The 12,683-nt window shown below is 48.2% G+C and overlaps 1 protein-coding gene across 1 annotated transcript in view; it reads left to right on the forward strand.

Moving 5' to 3' along the window:
* Nucleotides 1–2,699: 2,699 nt before the first annotated feature.
* The window catches only part of LOC144768224 (uncharacterized), an 89,890-nt gene continuing 79,906 nt past the window's right edge, over nt 2,700–12,683 (forward strand). The window contains exon 1 of the mRNA XM_078651726.1: nt 2,700–2,826. The gene's annotated coding sequence lies outside the window, so the exon portion shown is untranslated. The remainder of the gene's footprint in view (nt 2,827–12,683) is intronic.

Raw genomic sequence — 12,683 nt, forward strand, 5'->3', positions numbered from 1 at the left:
AATTATAGCACTAGCCACACCCTTTACATATCCAATCAGAATACAAGTTCCTTATCCGTCTCTGGTGGCGTAATCGTGGCCAGGGAGCATCTGTCTCTGATTGCACAATGTACAAAGCCTCTGGCTTCCGCGCCCAGATGTCGTAGTCACGGAGCACAGCCGTTGGTCGTGGGAGGCTGAACTACTGACAGTGCACAGGATGTGGCTAAGTCTTTGGCACAACCAGGGGAGAGGTACACAAGCAGCTTCTCGGAATCGGCTCAACCGCAAGGAGCGGGGAGGGCTAAGCAAGTTCTAACAGGGACACAGAAATCAATCCTTCACCAGGTTGCCGAGAGCATGGCAACACAAAATGGAGTCTCAGCGGCCATTTTAAGCACAGTTCAACAAAGAGTGGGGTCAAAGACATTAGGTCAGGGGTCAAAGGCATGAGGTTAGGGGTCAAAGGCGTGAGGTCCAGGGTCAGCACTCATAGATTTGCTCAAGGATTAATCAGTCTTTTCTTTAAACTCAAGAGGAGGGGCTGACAGTCTCCTCCCTGAGCAGACATTTACAGGCCCTCTCCTCCCCCTGGGGTCTGAGGTCTGTGAGGGTCTGAAAATGAGGATAAGTGCAAGGACCCTCAGTGGCCCCTCCTCCTGCAGGAGGCACAGACCCTCAGGGGCCACTCTCCCCCCTGCAGGAAGCACAGACCCTCAGGGACCCCTCTCCCCTGCAGGAAGCACAGACCCTCAGGGGCCCCTCCCCCTACAGGAGGCACAGACTTTCAGGGCCCCTCCCCCTGCAGGAGGCCCAGACCCTCAGGGGCCCCTCTCTGCTGAAGGAGGCCCAGACTCCCAGGGGTCCCTTCCCCTACAGGAGGCACAGACGGAAGCACAGACCCTCCGGGTCCCCTCTCCCCCCTGCAGGAGGCACAGACCCTAAGGGGCCCTTCTCCCCCTTGCAGGAGGCACAGACCCTAAGGCGCCCTTCTCTCCCCAGCAGGAGGCACAGACCCTCAGGGGCCCCTCCCCCTGCAGGAGGCACTGACCCTCAGAGGCTCCTCCCCCCTGCAGGAGGCACAGACCATCAGGGGCCCCTCTCCCCCCTGCAGGAGGCACAGACCCTCAGGGACCCCTCCCCCTCCAGGAGACATCGACCCACAGGGCCCCCTCCCCCTGCAGGAGGCATAGACCCTCAGAGGCCCCTCCCCCTGCAGGAGGCTGGGACTGGACATGACTTACTGCTGGTGCTGACTCTGCCCCCGCTGACCCGGACACGATCACACTGACTTGAAGAGAGGAGCTCAGCCTCCGCTGCTGGTGCTGATTCTGCCACAAATTACCCCACACTATCACACCTGAGCAGAGCTCAACTGTCGCTGCCACCGCTGACCCGGAAGTGAAATTCTTCATGTGCTGACTCTGTCTTTATTGCTCTCTGTTATATCTTAACAATGTTGTAATTTGTATCATACATCTCTCTACCAGTGGAACCCTGTAAGGATGATATAACATGAATTATATTTTAGCTATGTTGTAGTTTGTATCATCCATCTCTCATCCAGTGGAACCCTGTAAGGATGATGAACATGGATTATATTTTAGCGATGTTGTAGTTTGTATCATCCATCTCTCCACCAGTGGAACTCTGTAAGGATGATGTAACATGGATTATATTTTAGCTATGTTGTAGTTTGTATCATCCATCTCTCCAGAGAGACAGAGAAGTGATGGGGGGTCCGAGGGGAGAAATTGTTATCCCCCTCGGCTCAGTCTTTACTCCGAGGCAACGACGGAGAGTGCGTGGCCTCCTTTTACCCTGAGCAGTGGCCAGGTGAGGTGAGGTTTTCTCTCCCTACAATAAGGGAGAAGATACACTTTTTTTCATTTTGGAAAGCGGGTGTAGATTCCACATCACATCACTAAAGTAAGTGTTGCAGTAGCACCATAGAGGTCCTGACGAAAGCCGTTTCGAGGCTGAAACATGTTGACCGAATAACATCACTGGTGGGTAGCAATTCCTTTCATGCTATCAACATACTGTTTTTAATCATACCACTTTGATGGTCAGCCCTAATAAAGTGTTCTATGACATCACTGTAGGTATTTTTAGCATCACTTGGATCATTTTCCTTTTCTTTCTTTTCCTTTGAGCACTGCAAACTTAGCCCCTCCCGCTCATATACTGCCATCTGTTGGTGTAGTGTTCTGGGTCCATTACTAGGTAGCGTCGTGGTTTTTCTCCGAGGTAGAACCTATAGGACACCAGTTGCCAACACATACCCAGATGACGAGATTCCACTTATGAGTGGGCTGATGGGTATTCTTTCTCTGGTTCTGTATCTTCTCTATTCTCATGTCTTTTGGGTATAACAATGCTAACTCTCTAGATCAACTGTGTGGTCTGGGTATGAAAAGAGGACACTATTAGGTCCCAAAGAGAGATTTGCTATTTACTTTTCTCTCCGTTTGTGCTCTTCAGACCTGTAGTACCTTCCATGTGTTTTATTCATCCATCTCTCCACCAGTGGAACCCTGTAAGGATGATGAACATGGATTATATTTTAGCTATGTTGTAGTTTGTATCATCCATCTCTCTACCAGTGGAACCCTGTAAGGATGATGTAACATGGAATGTTGTTGTATGAAAACCGCAGTTGGAGAAGTTCTGAGGGCCTTGCTGGCTGCTCCTGGTGGGGCTGTATTACTGATGAACTCTTGTTCTACAATAAATATTCTTGAAACATCTGAACAAGCTTGGAGTGATTCCTAGACTCACAGGCCAGGGATAAGCAGCGTGTGCTGACCCGGAAGTGAAACTGTTCAGTTTCTTCAGCAGAGGAAGGTGAGGAGAGGAGGGCCCGAGGGAGGGGGGAACAGAGGAGGGGGGCAGAGGGGGGAGGAGCAGAGGTGGAGGGAGGAGGGCGGGCAGAGGAGGGAGGAGGGGGCAGAGGGAGGTGGAGGGGGCAGAGGGGGGAGGGGCAGAGGAGGAGGAGAGAGAGGAGGGGGCGAGGAAGGGGAGTGGGGATAGAGGGGGGGGGAAATGAGGTGGCGGCAGAGGGGGGATTGGCAGAGTTGCAGGGAGGAGGGGACTAGAGGGGGGAGGAGGGGCACCAATAGGGGGACAAGGGGGGCAGAGGGGGGAAGGGCAGAGGTGGAGAGAGGAGGAGGGTAGAGGGGGAAGGAGGGGGGCAGAGGGAGGAGGGGCAGAGGAGGAGAAAGAGGAGGGGGCAAGGAGGGGGAGGAGGGAGGTGGGGGCCAGAGGGGGAGGGGGAACAGAGGTGGGGGAGGAGGTGGCAGAGAGGGGGTAGAGGAGGGAGGGGCAGAAGTGGAGGGAGGAGGGGGCAGAGGGAGGAGGAGGGAGCAGATGGGGGAGGGGCAGAGGAAGGTGAGGAGAGGAGGGCCCGAGGTAGGGGGGAACAGAGGAGGGGGGAAAGGGGGGAAGGGGGGAAGATGAGGGGAGGAAGAAGGCAGAGGAGGGGGAGGATTGGGAGGAGGGGCAAAGGAGGGGGAGGAAGGAGGAGGGGCCCAGGGCAGAGGTGGGAGGAGAGCCCAGAGCAGAGGAGGGAGGAGGTGCTGGAGCAGAGGAGGAAGGAGTGGGAGGGAGGTGAGGGACAGGGAGGCGGAGGAGACTGCGTTGATGTGTTTTTTTTGGTGAGTTTGTCCAGGAGGATGTAGAAGTTCCGGGCATGGTCTGTAGGAGTGGGTGAGGGTCCTAGGTCAGCAAACCACCAAGAGTCGGTGTTCCCGAAGATCAGTTCTTCTGTTTTTTCTGTGTTGAGTTTGAGGCAGTTGTTTTGCATTCAGTTGGCGATGCTTGTTCAAACTAGCTTATAAAACTATAACTTACAGTTCATTGAGATATTAAGGGTTCGTAAAACCCCGGGCTACATATATTTGGGGCTCCCTCTTTGGTATACATTTGAATTTATTACCACTTTTAGGCTCAATTGAAGTCCCTGTGATGCCAAAAAAAGACTGAATCATGTTAAACCTTCAGAACCCGGGGCCGGCAAAAGCATCTAAAAGCCCAAGCTGGCTATAGTCCACCAGCCAAGTAATATCAAAAGAAGCTTGAACAAACATTGATAAAGATATTTATTTTTGAGTTTGGGTCTAGATCTTTTACTTGCAAAAACATTTTAAGTGGATATCCAGCCAGCTTGTTATTCCCATTGCAGGGAAACCTGCTACGTTTAGTGGACTAGTGCATAATATTACAATAAAAAGACATATGCATATAGCACAGGAAATTGTAGCTTTAGTTGCAGAAAATATGTTACCGTAAATATAGCCCCTTTCACCATTGGCGTTCCTGCTACAGCAATGAAAAATCAAAGCTCTGCTTTGCGGATTTTCAAAGTCCCATCTAATAACTTTCCCTTTATTTCTCTTCCTCTGCCATGTCCATCATCAATTCTATATATGTGTAAACCTCTCCAGCTAGACACTTACGTGTGACCCTGCTGAGTAAGATAATGGGACCGGCCAGGATACAGGAAGTGCACTGAGACTTAAAGAGAACAGTAGAGCCAGATACATGAAGTAGAGGTGGAAGCGAGAGACGGAAATTATGTAGAAAGATATGGGAGGCGGCGAGAGGAAAAGAATATAGAAAAATGTGAGGTAGCTAGATGGAAAGATGAAGAGTCGTAGATAGAGGAAGATGTGAAAGAGAGGTAGAAAAATAGGTAGAGTTTATGGAGAAGGTAATGTAAAGAGACAGATGAGGACAGTTTTCCAAGGGGGGGGGTAAAGAGAGAGGCAATGTAGATAAAAGGTGAATTAAAGAGAGGTACAAGCAGCAAGAAGTGGACGATGCACAATAGAGAGTGCAAGATGAGAAGGGATAGAGCACAACATTTCAGGTTACAAGAGTAAAGAGGGGTGAAGTGTAGAAAGAGGAATCCGCTGTAGAGTGAAACAAGGAATTTGAAAACATATATGAACTGGAGAAAGATAGGTGATGTCAAAATGGAGATATCGAGTTGTGGGAAAATTAAAGAGGAAGAGACAGTTAGGTAGAGCGATCCGGACAGATAAAGTTTGAGAGAGATAGTTGAGATGGAGGGGGTGAGGTGAAATGGAGAAGGAGGTCCAGAGAATGATGTGTGTTTGAGTGAAAGAGCAAGTGATGGAGAGAGAAAGAGAGAACAGTTAATGGTTGAGGTAGAGCAATTGAGGTAGCCAGCAAGTAGTAAGATATTTCGAGATGTGAAGGAAATGGAACAGAGGTAGAGGGTGAGAAAGGGAGTTGGAGAGATTAGGTAGTAAATTAATAATTAGTTAAATCTAAAATATATTCAGTGAGTGAGGAGTTGGTGAGGCAGAGAGAGGTGAGGCAGAGAGAAATGAGCTATAGAGCAGAGGAGAATGGTGAGGCATGGAAAGGGATGAGAGAGAAGGCGAGGGGGGTAATGTAGTAGAACATGGAGAGAGGATGGAAGTGAGGTAAAGCTGGAGATGAGTTTGAGTGAGAAGTGAAATGGAAGGAGGAGAGAAACAGGGGTGTAATAGAGAAACAAAATAAGTGAGGTACAGAGATAGGGATGAGGTAGATGGAGTTGAGTAAGAGAGCGAGGATTAAGAGTGATATAGATGTAGGTACAGAGACTAAAGAGAGAGAGAGGCAAGGGCATGAGAAAGAGGTATACAAAGGGTGAAAAGAGTGACATATATTGGATGAGAGGTGAGGTAGATGAAGCTGAGCTAAAGATTTCAGAGATAAAAGCAAGGGTGGAGGTACACAGAGAAGTATAGATATGTTAAGCAGGACGGTGAGGTGAAGTACGGAGAGAGTGATAAGACACACTCATTTCACTGCAATTGTCACTAGCTGCTGGAGAATGTGAGGGTTAAGACTAGGCAGACCAAGCATGCACAAGAACATGTGAGGGTTAAATCTGGGCAGACCACGAATGCACAGGAGAATGTGAGGGTTGAGGCTGGGCAGACCAAGCATGCACAAGAGAATGTGAGGGTTAGGGCTGGGCACACCAAGCATGCACTAGAGAATGTGAGGGTTGAGGCTGCTTAGACCACGCATGCACAGGAGAATATGAGGGTTGAAGCTGGGCAGACCAAGCATGCACAAGAGAATGTGAGGGTTAGGGCTGGGCACACCAAGCATGCACTAGAGAATGTGAGGGTTGAGGCTGCATAGACCACACATGCAGAGGAGAATATGAGGGTTGAAGCTGGGCAGACCAAGCATGCACAAGAGAATGTGAGGGTTAGGGCTGGGCACACCAAGCATGCACTAGAGAATGTGAGGGTTGAGGCTGGACAGACCAAGCATGCACAAGAGAATGTGAGGGTTGAGGCTGGGCAGACCAAGCATGCACAAGAGAATGGGAGGGTTGAGGCTGGGCAGACCACACATGCACAGGAGAATGTGAGGGTTGAGGCTGGGCAGACCAAGCATGCACAAGAGAGTGTGAGGGTTGAGGCTGGGCAGACCAAGCATGCACAAGAGAATGTGAGGGTTGAGACTGGGAAGACCAAGCATGTACTAGAGAATGTGAGGGTTAAGGCTGAGCAGACCAAGCATGCACACTACTGAGCAGATTTATTATTTTTTAGTGCAACACAGTGCATCAATTAGTTGGAGCAGGATGATGTGTGAGGGGGAGAAACAGCGCTGAGCCAGATTTATGAAATACTGCACGCTGCTGCTCACTGTCCCAGCACAAGTACACAGTCTACCTAGTGCCACGCCAAACCTTTACACCGTAGGACACAGGCGTATGTGCTGTCCAGCATAGGATTCATACTGGGAACACACCATTCCAGTACAAAATCCTATACATAAAGTAATCCTTACACAATCCGCAGGTTGTGTTTGTGCTGTGAAGTGCAGCGCACATGCAATGTGTGGAGTGTTTGAAGAAGTGACAAAGTTTCTTTGTGTTATCACCCGCTTCGGTGGCTTTTTTAACATAAAATTCACAGATCCTCAGTACTCTCACAATGCTATATTGAAGCACTGTAAATTTTTCCATATTTCCGCGCGTTGCTAATATATGAAGTATTGCATGTCCATGGTGGTGATAGAAAGGAGGAGTTTATTTCCTTACAGAATGCTCCATCCACAGATCTGCTTCCTCCTCAGATACTGACACCTTCCAACTCCCTCAACAGCAATCCACATTGCCTCAGAGACTCTGGGATGTCACAGCTCTGTTGAACAGGCTGCAAGAACTTTGTGAGCCGTGATTATTTGGGCAGTTGCATGTCATTGTGCAGGACTGTGCCCGCCTTCTGCCCGCCCTGTGTGTAGATCTCTGGGAGTAGGTGATGGCTGTGAATGGCTTAAATGAGCCTAATGTTCCGTGACTAAATGTATGGAAGTGATTTGTGTGTGTGTATGTGTTTGTTTGTGTGACTGGTCGTCTTGGCTGGATAAATAATATATCAGTCTGAAAGCGACTGATCAGTCTGATAAAAACATTTGCTTCTTTCTAATGTGTACGTCTTTGTGCCTGGGGTACAATCTGTGTATGAATTGTGTTTCATGAAATGTGTGTGCACGGCAGAGCTGCATGTCTGTGTAATTGTATGTCTTTGTGCAGCATTGCGTGGAACTGAAGATTTTTGATTTGTTTGAGAGATATCTGGTGTGTTACATTAATTCATTTATAAATGAGGTGTGAGGCTGTGCAAGAAGATTTGGAGTTTGTGTCACATCTGTGAGTATACAGTTGAATGTAGTTTTTAAAGAGCAATTTTTTTGTGTGCGTGTGTGTTGCAAACATTTTGTGTGTGTGTTGCAAGCATTTTGCCAAAGACAAGCCTGTCTGCTCCCAGGCATTCCTAGCCACATCCGCTCGGACCAGGAGTCGGGTAGTATACTCAAAATGTTGCATATTCAGCATGAGATCTATTCTCTTTCAGGTACAGAGATTTTAGTATCCCCTATGCTTGTCTCAACTTTAGAAGTAAATGGCATGTATGCCAGCCACATATATAGAGTAATCTGGTATCCAACAGCCCTCACTGCGGACAAACAAACAATAAGACTCTTCTACATCCTCAGATTGAGGACTCGTTAAAAGCGGCTTAACTAAACCCACCCACCCTAGGCAAAGATAAGGTGGAAATACTAAAATTATTAGAATCTCCTATGCCGGATATCCTGTTCTTAACTGAAACCTGGTTGTCAGAGGAATCTACTCCAGATCTCCAGAAGCCATACCCGAAGATAACCCAAAGAGAACGAGCTCAGAGAAAGAGGTGAGATAGCAGCAATTATTCACCAGTGGATCCGCGTATCTCTGAAACAAATGACTCAAACTGAAGGGGTAGATCTGCTCCCTTTCTCAATTTTGGAATTGATGACTTCAACTCGGTCCCTAAACATAATGATTTTGCTGAGTGAATAATGTTAAGTTTACACCAACACATTACATTCTCAGCTCACATAAAACAAAGGGGTATATTATCAAGGGGTTTATCTCCGCTTTTTTGGCTTTAAAAGCCAAGAAAGCGGAGATAAAATTATCTCCCTATTACCAAGCTGTCGCTAACACCAGTTAGTGACAGCTAATAGGAGATAGCGACCATCTTGGGCCCCGCTTTGCATGTCAGTGATATTTATCACTAATGACATGCAAAGTGGGCGTGCCAAGATGTTAGCGACTGGAAACAGTCGCTAACATCGCTATCTCCTATTACCAATTTTTGGAGATATTCGCGCTAAGCGCGAATATCTCCAAAAGCTAACACCTGCCCTGAGCAGTTCTTCACCATGTTATCCAATGGGAGGTGGATAACATGGCTAAGAGCATTTGCTCGATAATGCATGAATATCGCTGACTTTTCAGCGATATTCATGCATTGCGGCCGTTTTTTATCGCATTTGCGATAAACCTTGCTAATAGCAAGGTTTATCTGCGATAAATATCGCCGATGTGCGGCGATAATTTTTGTCTCTAAACAAGTTAGAGACAAAAATTATCGCTAGTTGTTGGTAATATGCCCCAAAATCCCTTAGATCTGATCTGGGTGTATAATTTGAATCAATCCAATATAATCATCTCTCCTTGCATATGGTCCAATCAGTATTTGGTCAGCGTATTCCGGTAGATTTTTCTAACTTGATCCACAAGTAGAAAATGTAAAATCATCAAAGCAGTCAATTAAAAACATCTCATCTCACTTCTAAAAATACAATGGTAAACATAAATATGTACAAGTTCATAAAACAGTTCATTTACTGTAGCTATTTCTAGTTAGTCAACATAAATAACACATACCATATATTTTCTGTCAGACACCTAGCATTTAAAATGTTCCTTGCTGTCAGTATGCTTTTTAGGAAACCCACCATCGTTCCAATGCGATAATAGTTATTCAACATCTGTAAATACAAAAGAGCAGGACGGCATTGTCTCCATCCCCCCTGTTTTAATAGAGGTATAATCCATCTACGTCGTTCATTTAGGTAACATTTACAGAATAGGATTACATGGATAGTTGTATATGAAGAGTGTTAGAACCTGGGGTAGCCTGGCCTAGGGCAAGACATAAACTTCAGAGGCACAGTGTTAAGGTTGCAGACCACCCAAAAGTAAAACCACACAACATCACACAAAAGAAAACGCTACACCAAAAATGTAGGAAAATAAGTACTGCTTTATAAAAAATAATATTCTCTTTGGTTTAACTCTCAATATTCACACAGGAAAAATTTACATTTAGCTCAGGAGAAATTATAACACTGTTTGTCTGTGGAAAGAGAATTACAACTCAATACATGTAACTTGTAAATATGCTTAGGCTTTTACCATTACTGAATTACATTTTATGCAGATTCCCTTTTGGAGAAGAAAGCACAATACCTTTTAATCAGGACAATACTATAATCTCCACTAAGGTGCTAGCTTAAGTCATCCGCTTTACATCACTAGAGATCCTAGCATTTAATCAGGCATAGTTTCTACATAGGACCTACACTCTATCACTGGTCTCTGCAATTGCAATAACACGTTTAATCCACTATGCAAATTATCAATGACTTTCTGTATTTCATTACATTTAACAGGCACCATATCAATAACAGGCAGGCAATCTTCATACCTTCTTAGGCCAGCTAAATATGTATTTTATTTGTCTTTTGCTCCTCAGAGCTTCTATTCCACTCAGGGGGGGGCGGGGGGGGGGCAACTGTCAAAAGTGAGAATTCACCCCTATGCTCAGAACTGCCCAGAGATAGAGAGCCCCACTCCTTACTGTAGCGTGGGGACGATGTTGTCCCAGTCCCCACGCGTCGCTGACGACTTCAGGCTCTCTCGAGGTCCCACCGGCCTCACTCCACTCCCTCCCGCCGATGTTTTTCAGAAAAGGGGGGAGGGGGGGGGGGCCGCTGGGGGTTTTAGGCTCTTCAGTAAGGGAGGGGGTCGTTGGGGGTTCCAGACGCTCGCACCACAAAGCAAACGCGGGAGATAAGATCTCTACGCGAGCGCCGCCTCTCTCTTCAGACCGATCCCCTGCTCACTGGGCAAGCGCAGGGGATTAGCGGCTCTGAGGAAGCGCCGCCTCGCTTTCACTCGCTGGCCTACTCACGGAGCATGCGCGGGGAGCTAGCGACTCTACCACACTACCGCTGTAGACTCCAGGCCGCTTCCACAGTCAGGCGCTCTCTTCCCTCCTCAGTCGCTATTCCTTCCAGGCGCTCTCTTCCCTCTTCAGTCGATGGGTCAACCAGCCCCTGTCTGCACTATCAGGATGAGGGCAACAAGCCCAGCCACCTCCTCAAGGCGATCGCGTCACCTTCCTCCCACGCCTCACCAGGATAGCGAGCACTCGGGAGCAAATGCAGGTGAGGGGCAGATGGTGAGAGGGAAAGGCAATTTAAAGGCTGAGTTAATCCAAGCCCACTGGCACACACCAACCCCAGGGGGGGCGATTAGCAGTCCTGGGGCAGTTGGCAGTTCCTGGACAGGGGCTGGGGGTGAAAGAAGGCGCACTCCTTAATAAGTCACACCAGCTGGGCAGAGGACTGTGCTCCGCAGCGCGGCAGTCTCCTTCTCCAGCTGTCCCTGTATAATTTTAGACAAGGGGCCAGCTAGGCACCCAGGGTCTCCAAGTAACTTCCCACAGCGGGGCCAGGACAAGTAACCAACAGGGGAGTAGTGGGTTGAGCCAATAAGGCAGCTTCCCAGTCCAGGAGGTCAACCCTAAGTCTAACCTCTTCCCACTCTCAGCTACCACCTGTCCTCCAGCTGACTTCCACAGGTAGACAAAATGGCTGCCCCGCATTCCGCCTTTTATAGGCTGCCCTTCAATGGTCCAGCATGGACCAGAAGGTTCTGGAATGCCCTATGTTAAGCTATGGCCAAGTTCTAGGTGCGACAGTTGGGGCAGTTGGAAGCCACCATTTTGTGTGGTTCCAACTTTCCTGTCAGAACAGGCCTCTGGGCCTGAGGTAAAAGATTATGGGGGGAAAAAAGAACACCTATCCCCTTGACCAACACCTAAAAAAATAGTAGACACAAAAATAGTAAGTGTATGAGGGGCAAAAAGGGGACAAAATAAATAATAATGAGGAGGGACTGCGAAAAAAATCCAGACAGGTCTAACAAAGAGATATTATCGCAGGGGCACAGGCATTATTCCCTTGACCAATTGTTCATGTCTGGGTGACTAATCAAACGATGGAAGGTCCCAAATCTAAAACATGTTAACACGTTCCTATGGTATCCCCCTATACAGCACAAAAAAACCGGTTGGATGTTATATGTTGTTGGACTTGGCCCTTCTGGCAGGTTCACCCCATAACTTTTTGCTTATTATATGTGACTTGGTGCTAGTGATTTTTGGCTTCTGCGCACTTTCACTGTGTCCCAGTGGAAAGTGCGTGCGCACTCTGAGTGCGTGTGGTGACATTGGCCTGCCCTCCCATAGGAATGCATGGAGAATGTATGTGTCCCTGGGGTAATTCCTGATGCGTGGGGTGTGCAGGCTCGAGTTTGGTATGTGCGGACTCGTTTGATTAAATGCTGCGCAATGATGTGTGCGGCATGATTGTGTCTAGTGTGGAAGTGCCACTTCTAGAAGTTGGCATGTTTGTGTAATTTGTGTCTGGCTTGTGATTGGCTGGAGCTGGTTGGTGAGCCTGGCTCCATGAGTCATGATGGGTCTGCCACGGTGGTGAGTGTTGAGATTAGCATGAGTGATGTGAGGGAGGAGTACACCTGGGACCTGAATAGGGCTGGGCTTTCCCCAAACAATGCTGGCTCCGCCCCCTGTGGTGCGCCTAATGACCCTAGCCTGCCTAGTAAATGGAAAGGGTGGCTGAGGAAAACAAAGTGCTCCAAAACCAGCTGTGACTGGTTTTCCCCCCATCCTGCACACAAAGACAAAGGGAAAAGGTGTATAAAAGAGGGGCTGTGACCCCATGAAAATGTTCTCTTCTTGAATCCTTTCCAGAGAGGGACTGCTGCTGCTGGGTGCCAGGAGGACTGCCACTGGGGATTGCCTTCCTGCCTAGGAGGACCCTGTGAGCTGGCACTTGGGCCCAGCCTTGCCCCCCACCTCCTGAAGGACTTGTTGCTGGACTCTGGGGCATCCTAGCGCTGGGGAGCGCTGTGCCCCTACCTCCTTATTGTTGTAGCACCTGGGGGCGCTCTGCAGGCAGCTCTGCGTGATCCCCTGCCTGCCTAAAAACCTTACTGGACTTTGCCCTAGCGCCTGGAAGCACTG

This window comes from Lissotriton helveticus, chromosome 1_1 (genome assembly GCF_964261635.1).
Source record: "Lissotriton helveticus chromosome 1_1, aLisHel1.1, whole genome shotgun sequence".
NCBI lineage: Eukaryota > Metazoa > Chordata > Amphibia > Caudata > Salamandridae > Lissotriton > Lissotriton helveticus.